At 53.3% G+C, this 11,488-nt stretch overlaps 1 long non-coding RNA gene across 1 annotated transcript in view; it reads right to left on the bottom strand.

The window, feature by feature from the left end:
- Positions 1-262: 262 nt before the first annotated feature.
- Positions 263-11,488, bottom strand: part of LOC144119173 (uncharacterized) — a 68,551-nt gene continuing 57,325 nt past the window's right edge. The window contains exon 3 of the long non-coding RNA XR_013312282.1: positions 263-276. This is a non-coding gene — a long non-coding RNA (uncharacterized LOC144119173). The remainder of the gene's footprint in view (positions 277-11,488) is intronic.

The following is an 11,488-nucleotide window of genomic DNA, read 5'->3' as shown; positions in this document are numbered from 1 at the left end:
TAACGCAGGGTGGTAACGCGTTCCTTTTTTAAGCGTAACGAGTAACATATTTAGTTACTTTTTTCGGTGACCCCTACAATACTGTTCTTCACGGCACGCCTCGCGGGCCAAGGAAGGATGCGGCATTCTAAAATTCCCACAAACACCAAAACAAGAATGTGAAGCACAAAGTGTCTTGCCTCAGTCATACCTTTGCCGGATTCATTTTCGTCAAGCGTATATTGAAGTACGTCGCCATTTGGCTGCTTCATAGAGACAGTGTACACTTTTGGTTCCCTGGAACAAAAATGATTTTCCCATGCCCTAAACAACTGACCAAACACCCTCCCCCCCCCCCCCCCCCAAAAAAAAAAAGTTCAGTAAAAGCTCTTGTCTTGCAGACCTAAAACGGCTCTGAAATGCAGTGCAAAGTGGTCTTGCAGGAGGTTATGCAGCGACTCAGGCACATGTACTCCTTCACGCAAGTACAGCTACGACATATCTGCGTTTATAATCTGCCAAGCTGTTCCGAGCTTCTCAAGTTGCCTCACTGAGCATGGAATTTTATGGGACATGGGTTAAATGTACTTACACGTTCTGGCACTAAACGGCACCAATTAAGGAGTAGAGCTACAGACCAGAGTACTGACAAGAACATAATTTTTTTATCACTGTGTATACGAGCAAGCGATGAACCCAGCACTGCTGCTCAAACAGTAGAATGTTACATCAGCTGCGGTAGCAACAAATTGATGAAATTTTGTACGAAATTGTCTAAAAGAAGAAAATTGGGTGGATGTTAATATTTGCAAGATTATTTGCAAGGAAGGAAGGAGAAGCCGATTTCCTATGCATTGCAGCCTGTCTGATATTGAGAACATAACAAACTGAGCTATGACTTAAAGAAAGACTTCAGCAATGGAGTCGTCGGCGGTTGAGAATCAGGAAGTACAATGTTGTATTATGGCTTCGAAACTTTTAAATCAAAATATGATACACGCAGTGGGAAACTCTCAGCATTACACGTAAACGCTAGAAGGATTGGAAACAAGATAGATGACTTTAAAACACTTCTTGCTTCCTAGGCTATAAATTTCAAGCCCTAGCCCTTTGGGTAACACAGCCTTTGGTTAACACATCAAATTTATTAAATATCTTGGGTAATGCACTCTTTATGCTTCAGTATTTTTTCATTCAAAAACTGTGCCATGAGGCATAAGTTGAAAAAAGGGGAATGAATGCGGGAGATTGAAAGTTCCAAGAAGGAGTGAAGACCCGTTGTGCTGAGGTAGTCGCAGAGGCTGCTGATGAAATAATTGTTCATAGTCCACTTCACGTAGTCACTTTCGCGGTTTCACCGCAGGCCCACCTCCTAGAGGAGCCGTTTTCTAATAGCAGCCGTCGCTGGGCACGTCCACAACAAGTGCCGCACATCACAAATGTCTGGTGCAGCGCTACAGTGAGGGCACCTGTCAGTTGCTGGCAGATCTTTGGCACGCCACCGATGACGGACAGGTCGTGTCAGAGCCGCCCCTGCCTGAATCCGGCACACGGATACCTCCTCCTGCCTAGTAAGACTACGGGGGAGAGGGTGCGAACACGGAGGAATTAGAGCACGTGCTCGGTGGCGCAGAACTTGGGAATCGGAAACATGGGACAGGAAAAGATCTGGGAGAAGAGGGGAAGGTGGCGGGTCGTTTGATGTGTGAAGGTGAGTCGTAGCATCCGCTTGAATGTATGTGGATCCTGAGCATTGTCGCGAATTCAATGTATGCGCACAGAACACGGATACTTTGCGGTTAACACATGAATTGATTGCGTAATCTGGAATGTGTGTCGAACAGCCTTAACCTGTTTAAGGGCGGCAAGGGAGTCGGTGTAAATATGAACTGTATTCAATGTAGAACGAGCGGAAGGGAAGCAATGCCAGGGGAGTGCACGTAGCCGCGGTATACATCGGGCGAGAGTTGATATGAGGATGGGAGTGACTATACCCCTCCCCCCAGCAGTAACTCCCCTCTCTGCAGTATGTGATGCATCCCTGTACAATATTCACCCTTCAGGCAGATGCGCGGCTGATACCGACGGAGAAACAGTGGGGTGATTGTCTGTGAGCTGGCAGTATGACCACGAAGGAAGCGTCTTTAAACCATGAAGTTAGAGAGACTGTTTGCGAGCTCTGTTTGCCACGTGTTGGTCGATGAGTTCACTGAGTTTAATAAGTCGGGTGAACTCCTGTAGCACAGGTATGGGTGTTAAACGAGGCAGATATGTTATGGCGCGCATACCCTCAAGATTGATAGCTTCAAGGAAGTCCCACCGTCTGCGGGTGAAATGTTGAAATTGTGCCTGACATACTACCCGTAGCTGAAGAATAGAGCGCACAAGCTGGCGGGCCGTATGGGCACCCGCGCCACCAGAGCAAATAGCTATGCGACGAATCAGACTCAGAGAAGCGTGAGCCGATTTACGGGTGGCTGTCAGCCACGGGGTGCCGGACCCAGATTTAGGAAGGAGAAGGCCAAGAATAAGAACATTTTCTACTTGAGGAATCAAGAATTATCTATCGTGAAATTTAAAGGGGGGGTTTTCCGTGAGCCGGCTTTATTACCAATGCGAATGAAACATGATTTAGTAGGAGAGATTATTAGATCCAGATGCGGGAGGCGAGATGTCAATACATCCAGCGGGTGCTGGAGAACCAACTGATGGATAGATGATGATCTGGTTGACAACACCACAAGGTTATATCATCGGCATACGCAAGCACACGGATAGAAGGGATGGTCTCTAGGGCTCAAACAAGCCAGATTAAATGATGTGGAGGCGAGAACGGAGCCCTGGGGCACTCCTCTATTGGAAGTGAAGTTACCAATGGGCTTTCTGTGGACACGCACACTAAAGGTTTGATTTGCTAAAAAGTCGTGAATGGATAGGAGAAACCGATGAGGGAGACCAAGAGTTTGAAGAGAGGCAAGAATGGCAGAGTGAAGGATGTTATCATATGCTTTTGTTATGTGTATAGCGATCACTGTTCAAACAAGGTGCCTCTGCGGAAAGTGGTGAAGCACGTCAGCAGCCAAAGTAGAAAGGCCGTCCTCCGTTCCAATTTGTGGCCGGAAACCAGTTTGGGAATCTGGATAACAATCATGGGATGCTAGCCACCGCGACAAGCGTGCGCTGAGAATGTTTTCATAAAGCTTGCGAATGGTAGGCGTGAGGGAAATTGGACGAAGGGCCGAGAGTGATACAGGAGGCTGATCTGACTTGGGTATTGGAACTACAATATAATCTTTTCACTCTACCGGCATGACGCCAGAATGCCGCACTTCGTTGAAAGTATCAAGTAAGGTTTGCAAAGCCGTCCCTTCTAAGTTAGGGAATAAGGAGTTACATATGCCATCGAGCCAGGGAGTAGTGGTAGTTTTTAGGCGTTGAATGAATGCCAGCAGCTCTGCCATGGTTATGTCAGAAGTAGTCCAATCGGAGGGCTCTGTAACCGATAAGTCAGGCAGAGACGTAGCGGTGCAGTCATGGTGTGGAAAAAAATTGACGGGCCGCTTGTTGTGCAAAGGTGGCCTCATGCACATTAAGCCCGAGACGAATGCTCTCTGTGTAATCTGCAACCTGAGAATCGCGCTCCATGGCGTGAAGCACTCTAAAAAGATGTCGACTGCCTTGCGTAGAGGACAGGCGGGCACACCATGCAGCCCAGCGTTGTCTGCCTAGCCTAGCCGCTTAGCATAGCGCCGCGCACGTGCGGTAGCGCGGTGAAGAGTGGGAAGAGCCGATGAGTCATCGGGGTGACGAGTAGCATAAAGATCCGCCTGCAGCAGTGTTGCAGCACTGCCAGGAAGTCCACAGAACGTCATCGCCCATTCGGCGCGACGCCTTGCCCGGTAGACAAATCGCTCTGCTACGTACGGTGAAACGGACGCGCGGAGCGGCAAACCACGTAGAAGCGCTGCCAGGTGCCTTGCCAAAACGCGCGGGACTCAAGTTCCAGTAGTAGTTCGTCGGCACATCGTTCTCGACAAACCCGATGCTACGAACGCCAGCATAGCTTACGCGCCGAACGAACGAGCAGCAAGCCGCAAGATTCGTGGTGAACGCGCTTTGGATGTGCGCTGCTTTGTTCGCCGCTCACCGCGTGATTCCTGCATGCCCGCAGGGCCCCACTGCGCCCGAACGAGACGAGCGGCAGGCGCTGCCGTCACGTGCTATCGGTTGGGGCAGTGGCGTACATTGCGAAGAGGAGGAGGAATTTTTCGCTCACGGCCAACGCCGCCAACGCCGACGTCGACGGCACCGGCTTTTCAGCAACACGGGGCCCTTAACGCTGTTCCGTTAAAACGCCGATGACGTGTCAAATGTCCTGATCACCATCCCTGAATTTTCTTTTGTGCTCGCCTAAGCGTTCATTTAGGCAACCGCCCGTTTAACTAATGCACGACTTGCCGCATAAAAACCGTATCTTGTACGTGATGCTTCCGTGCGCGGTAAAAACGGGTCCTGGTACCTAATCAACCAATGACTCTTACGAGTGCTGTCAGGGCTGTCGCCTTGCACATACGGGGCGATGTCTCAGGGGCAGGCATGCAGAACTTCGATCCCTTTTTTTGACCAATCTTTTTGAGAGAGCGCCACACCTTGCTGATATGCGGCATCATCATTGTTTTCTTGCCAGCCTCGTGTGCAGCTGTATTTTGTGTCCTTCCGCGCTTGTGCAGGCCCTCTGCAATCGCGATTACTAAGTGCCTCGGATAACCAGCTGCCAGAAGGCGATCAGCGTGATTCTTGAAACTGGTCTTCATTAAGCAAGTGCATGACTCGTTCACTGCATTGGAATGGCATGTCTCTACAACACCTTTCTTGACCAAATGAGGGCTTGTAACCCTTAGGCTCATGCTTCAAGCAAACGCGATTCAAGGACACCAGTTTTAGGTCAAGAAATCGAATGGCGCCCTGAACAGGGAGGTCATTTGTGGTCTTCAGTCGCTTAACATATTCAGCAAAAGATGATATAGTGCTCTTTGCTACCCCAAATGCATACCCCGTCAGGCATTCCTACGCCTCTAGCTTCGGCGCTCCTTAGACGTGCTCTAAACATAAATTAATAGAATGACTCCTATTTGGACGCTCATTATTTGATACTAATAAGCAATAACACTTTTGAAATTGAGTACGCAAGAAGAATTTTGAAGGTCTAGGTATTAGTAACATGTTCGGTGGCTGTATACCGTCCACGCGGGCGTCACTGATCACGAGATTACTACGCACAGGCACATGCTTTGTGGGATACACTGGTATCCCCCCTCGTCCCCCACGCCAGCGGCGATCCCGACTTCCACGTGCGCGCTGGCCACCAGGAATGTGGAGAGAAGGCACCCCTGCGACTCTGCTCATTTCCACCCCAGCACTGACGTGACGTCACGGCAGCGCGCTGCCTACTGCGGAGAGGGGTAAAATGCCTGAGCATGACAGCAACGATTTGCTGCTAGGGAGGCAATGCCCGAGGGGATAAAAGGAGGAACTCACGGCGGGAAACGCTCTCTCGCTGCCGGACCTGACCTGAGTGCCCCAAGGAACAGTTTCGCTGCCCGCCAGCCCCCGAACACAACGCCGGTCGATGTCAGCGACTTGGCGAGCTACTGATCAACTATTTTACGTATAGAACTTTCTTCCGCAGTGTGCTTTGCCTCGCGTTATGATAAGAGACTATTTCCTAGCGTTCACTCTGCGCCACGGGTTGGGGAAACGTGTTGCGTACTTGAATAATGACTGCGTGTAGCTGGCACGGAAGATCGCCTTCCCGGCCTGGACGCAGAGATACCCCATTTCTTGTCGCCCGAACGTGGGGTGGACTAGACAATCGAGCAGTGACCTTTGTTCGAGCGAGCCACTACCGTCGCCCTAACAAAGGATGACAGCCGACAGGAGTGACTTGAAGTCTTTGTTCATGCAGTCAGAGCTAGCGGCACAGAACCAGGGCTCCCTACTTGACGCGCCTGTAGAAGGGTTTGCTGTTGCAAATCTTGGGCGTTCCACGCATAATAGCCGAGGGACATCCCATGATGCGTTGGCAGGACTTAGGCCTGGTATGGGGCTCCACATAGGGCGCCCCATCACTCCGTGGCTCGGGCAATGAGGCACCTAGGCCTCAGCATTCGACGCCACCAGCGGCTGCGCTAAACTCCGAGGGCATTAGTCGGCATTTATCCGAGGTTCTCTTGCATAACGCAATGCAGGTTATGCAGAGCCTAGCGGGTATTTTGCAAAACAATTTGCAAGCCCCGGCCCAGTCACCACGTGTTAGGATAGACTTGCCTAACTACACGGGGTACCACGACACTCCACCGTCTGCTGCATTATCAGAAAATGACAGGAATCGCAGACACCGAAATGCTCGCGCGTGTTGTGCCTGTTTTTTTGACGGAGCAAGCGGCTCGCTGGTACCGACTAGCCGGTATCGGATGGAGGACAATGGAGGAGTTTTGCACAAGTTTCCGCGACGAATTCCTTTCCGCAAACTACGAGTGGCGTCTGGAGCACCGCACCCAGCACCCCGACGAGTATCTGTTAGAGTACGTCCGAGCGATGGACGAACTTTATCGCCTCGCGGACCCTCGCGTCACGAACACGGAGAAAGTTGAGTGTGCCGCGAGACAAGCGCACCCGACTTTCACGGCCTACCTGAGAGGAGTCAGGTTCAGAGATTTGGATGAGCTGACTGCTGAGGCGAAGCGCATTCAGGGAGACATCCTCTCTGCGTGAGCGTACCGGCCGCTACCACCCGCATCGCTGTCACTTGAGCCGCGCTGCGCGTGGAATGGCAGCTCAGCGCGCAGTCCATCCAGAGCAGACGCGTCAGCACAGTTTGCTGACGAACGTGACCCAAGGGGTTGGGAGTTGTCCGACCGCGCTTTGGACCAATTCAGCTACGCGTTGTAAACAGCACACGCTGCCGCCGAGCAGAACGAACCTAGGCGAGATCGCGGGGCCGACGCGCGGCAGCACGAGCAGCCCCCACCGTCCGCGCCGCGAGGTAGAGACGACCGACCGGAACGTGGCGACCAGCGCCTGGCCCGTCGGGGCCCGGGCAGCCGTTGCTACCGGTGCGACCAGCAGGGGCACTTCGCCCGCGAGTGTGGCCGCCCTCCCGCCCGTGACCAAACACGGTAGGAAAACGGCCAAAGCCGCCGGTGATCGACCTTCGGTCCCGCGCGGCGTACACAGAGAACGCCGGTTTGCTAGCGCCTTTGACATGTTGCGTAGGAAGATCTGCTGACTTGTCAGCGCCGTTCATTGAGCTAACGATACTTCGAAAGAAATTCACCGTGTTACTCGATGCAGGAGCAAGCGCTTCTTTGTTCGGTGACGAGGTGTTAAACCATCTACGCGAGAACAAAATCCGGTTGAGAGTGTGCGATACCAGTTTTCGCCTCGCGAGTGGCACAGCGCGGTCAAGCGGCGCAGCTAAGATAGTGGTTCGCTGGGAAAGACGCGTGCGGTGGCAACGCCTCGTTCATCTTCCCTGTCTATCCGTTCCTGTAACTCCTGGAAGAGACTTCCTAGCCGAGACTTGTATAATCGAGAGAGACGGGGTAGTTGGTGACTAGCCCTCGTTTCTTGTCTTTTTTGCGCGGTTTCAAGATGCACTGTACTGGTATTGTGGTAGACACCAGCAGCGGTGGCTACAGGGAGCGCTCGTCAGGCGCCTTGAAGCTTTTCGCGAAAGCGCCAGCGGTGTCGCAGACAATTCAGAATCCGAACGTGTTGCGAGCGAGGGGAGACCGTGACAAATCCACCCCGCCAGCCCGAGAAACAGGAGGCGAGCGGACCATCGCCGCGAGAGAAGGCAGAGCGAAGGTTGCCGCGGTAGATAACTGCTCTGCCGTGCAGGGAAGGTCAGCGCACTCCTTGTTGTCGGAAGTGAAGTGGTACGGAGAGACAGAAGGCACGGTTGTGATCGCTCCTTCACGAATACAACGCCACATTCACTGACCGCCCTGGCGTCACTCCCTAGTCAGGCACAGAATAGACACGGGTGACGCACTGCCTTGGAAGTGCAATCCTAGACCAATTAGTATGGCTAAGATGAAAGCACTGTACAGCGCCTTAGATGAACTTATCGATACTGGCGTTCTTGAGAGAATTAACAGCACTTGGGGCATTCCAGTAGTCTTGGTTCCAAAGAAATACGATACGTATCGACTTTGCGTGGACTACCGCAAACTGAATGAGGTTACGAGAAAAGACGCGTACCCTCTACCAACCATTTCTTCCCTAGTGTCCAACCTAGGTGAGGCGAAGTACTTCACAACGCACGATGCTAGCCGCGGATACTTTCAGGTTGAAAGGAATGAGCGGGAGAAGGAGAAAACTTTCACTTGTCACAGAGGCCTTTTTTAATTCAAGAGAATGTCTTCTGGCTTGGTTTGAGCACCCACTACTTATCAGCGCCTAATGGACCATGTTCTGAGAGATGCGAAGTGGCAACATGCGTTCGCGTACCTGACGACATCGTAGTGTACTCGAAAACGTTCGAGGAAAACCTGCGCCGCTTAAGGGACGTCCTAGATAGGCTGAGGTCTGTGGGAATCACTCTGAACCCGAAGAAGGCACAGATCGCCGTGACCCGAATAACACTGTTGGGGTTCACGATCGACAGAGGCCGCATTCTGCCGTGCCATGATAAGCTTGAGGCTTTGCTTAAGTTTCCGTCTCCCACAGCTCTAGCCTGTCTCAGACGCTTCCTGGGAATGGCGAACTTTTATCGCCAGTTCATCGCAGATTGCGCAGCGCTGCAGGCACCTTTGGCAAAGCTTTTGAATCAAGGCGAGCGCTGGAGTTGGAGTCACGAGCAAGAGGATGCACTGCGCAACCTCACCAAAGTGCTCGCTGACACGGCTGAGTTGCAGCTACCCGACCTAAACAAGGAGTTTGTGATTCAAACCGACGCAAGCGACCTGGGCTTAGGGGCAGTGTTGCTTCAGGAGCATGAAGGCATTCTCCGTCCGGTAGCATTCGCGAGCCGTTAGTTGACGCCGGCAGAGAGAAACTACTCGGTGACAGCGAAGGAATGTCTCGCGATAGTTTTTGCTCTGTGAAACTTCGACTACTAAGTCGATGGGGTGGCATTTGTGATCGAGGCAGATCGCATGGCGCTCACCTGGCTGAGACGACTCAGCGAGCCGAGCGGCCGCCTAGCGCGTTGGTTGCTGTTGCTGCAACGTTACGACTTTACCGTGCGCTACCGCAAAGGGAAAAACACCGCTGTGGCTAACGCACTTTCGCGAGCGCCTGCCCAGTGCGATGAAGGTCACGCGACCGACCGCCCCATTAGCCGGAGAGAGTGAAGCACAGACCCGAGCCGCAGCCCAAGTAAGAAACGTGGACCATCAGTTGATCCAGGGCGAGAGCGTGAACCGCGTGGACTAGCAAGTTCCGTGGGGATCGTGTTCAGCAGAAAGGAGCTGCTCGAAGCTCAGCGGAAGTATTCTTTTTGTCGAAAGGTATTCGACGGGCTCCGGGAGCCGGGCGGCAGGGCCACCACGCACACGGAGAAAGCTTGTTTTGGTGTCGGTGCGGAGCGCTTGGAAACAGCTGGTAGTGCTGTGAGCGCAATAGATTCGTATCTGCTGAATGCCGACGGCATCCTGCTGAGGTATATCCCCTCCGACAGCGGCACAAACGAGGCGTTCAAAGTGGTGGTACCGCGAGCACTGAGAGCAGCACTGTTACGCTACTTTAACACTCTTGCATCGCTGGGCATGCAAGCGGCCCCAAGGCTTACACTAAATTGTGTCACCTTGCTTCCTGGCCTGGCATGAAAAGGGACGTAACACGCTACGCCCGCTCGTGCCATGTGTGCCAAAGTGTGAAACCCCGAGGCGGACGACCACCCGGCCTCATGCACCAGATTAACAGGCAGACTCCCTGGAAAATCGCGGCGTGTGACATCGTCACATCAAGTAGGAACAAGTTCACACCGAGTAGGAACAAGTTCTTGCTGGTGGTCATGGATCACTTCAGCAAGTGGGTTGAACTTTTCCCCCTTAGAAAGCTGACGCCACGAGTGATCATGGAGAAGCTGATGAACGTACTCAACAGGTTTGGTTTCCCAGAGCAGCTGATAACGCACAACGCGTCCTACTTCACTGCGAAGGTGTTCGTTGATTCGTGCGCTGCACTCGGCATTAAGCACAAGAAAACGACCACCTATCATGCTCAGTCGAACCCCACGGAACGATTCAATCGCAACGTTAAGCACATGCTTGTCGCGTACCCTGAGAGGCACATAGATTGGGACTCCTATCCGCCGCAGATCCCGTTTGCTTTGCGTTCGTCCGTTAACCGCTCGACTGCGTATGCTCCGTCTTCTCTCAGTCTGGGCAGAGAGCTGCTAAATTCGATGAATCGGATTCTATCGGACAGCAGGGAGACGCCAGTTGCTTCGTCAGCACGAGCTGAATACGCGACGCAGCTGCGCGCAAAGATGACGGAGGCCATACGCAAGGCTCGCCGGAACCTGGGCACTGCTAGGGCGCAACAGAAAGCACTGTACGACCGCTCACACAGGAATGTTCACTACGAAGTGGGCGATCTAGTGCTTCAACGCCAGCACGTTCTCAGCGACGCTAGCAAACAGTTTGCGGCCTTGTTGGCGCCGAAATGGATCGGGCCGTTCCGCGTACGAGAGAAACTGCTCGCTCGCTTACAGGCTTGAGTACTTGCGGTCGGAACCGACAGGTGGACCAGTGCACGTATGCGACCTGAAACATTACGTGCAGCGAGATGAGTGGGTTTAGGACACAGCCCGACCCGCGTCGCAGTCGGATAACGAGAACTGCGATCAGCCGGCGAACCCCGCGTCCCGCTATAAATTGCGCCCTAGGCAGAAATAGAATCTGCCTGCGCAGCCTAGAGCGAGGGCGCTACCCGGCAGGTAGTCTCGTTAGATGCATGGACGTACGGGCCGCTCATACCAATCAGTGTCACGTAAGGATGACTTGCGTTAACGCTCATGACTCTCGTGAGGGTCCAATAGCCACACAGAACGCACTGCGGGAGTTGGCTACATCTGTGTTGACATTTTTCAGCGCAGATGGAAAAGAAGCAGGGCACATCAGAACGACACCGTTCCACTACCAACTACCAGCCACCATCCAGCTTCGGCAACGCGCCGCGCCCAAGGCCCGACGCTACGCACCGCCCGCGACCAGCAGTCGCCGCCCTGCTCTAACCAGGCGACCCCCGCTACCTGCCACATCGCATCGGAGCTGCCCACCCGTTGACTGAGCGCCACTGCCTGCCGGAGCCCCTTTACCACAGCAACGCTGGGCCCTCGCCTGCTGACCAGTTATGCCGGAACAGCCCAACCGCGGCCTCAACTATAGAAGCGCCGCAACCATTGCCCCTGAAGCCACCTGACCCAGTACCTCAGGGCGGCGCAGTCATGGGCCTGGCCTCCAAGCCATCGCAGCCGGCGCCAAGCAGGCGGTCGTCC

The sequence above is a fragment of the Amblyomma americanum genome, chromosome 2 (genome assembly GCF_052857255.1).
Source record: "Amblyomma americanum isolate KBUSLIRL-KWMA chromosome 2, ASM5285725v1, whole genome shotgun sequence".
Taxonomy (NCBI): Eukaryota; Metazoa; Arthropoda; class Arachnida; order Ixodida; family Ixodidae; genus Amblyomma; species Amblyomma americanum.
Note: the sequence above shows the minus strand (reverse complement) of the source record. Positions and strands in the feature narration are given on the sequence as shown.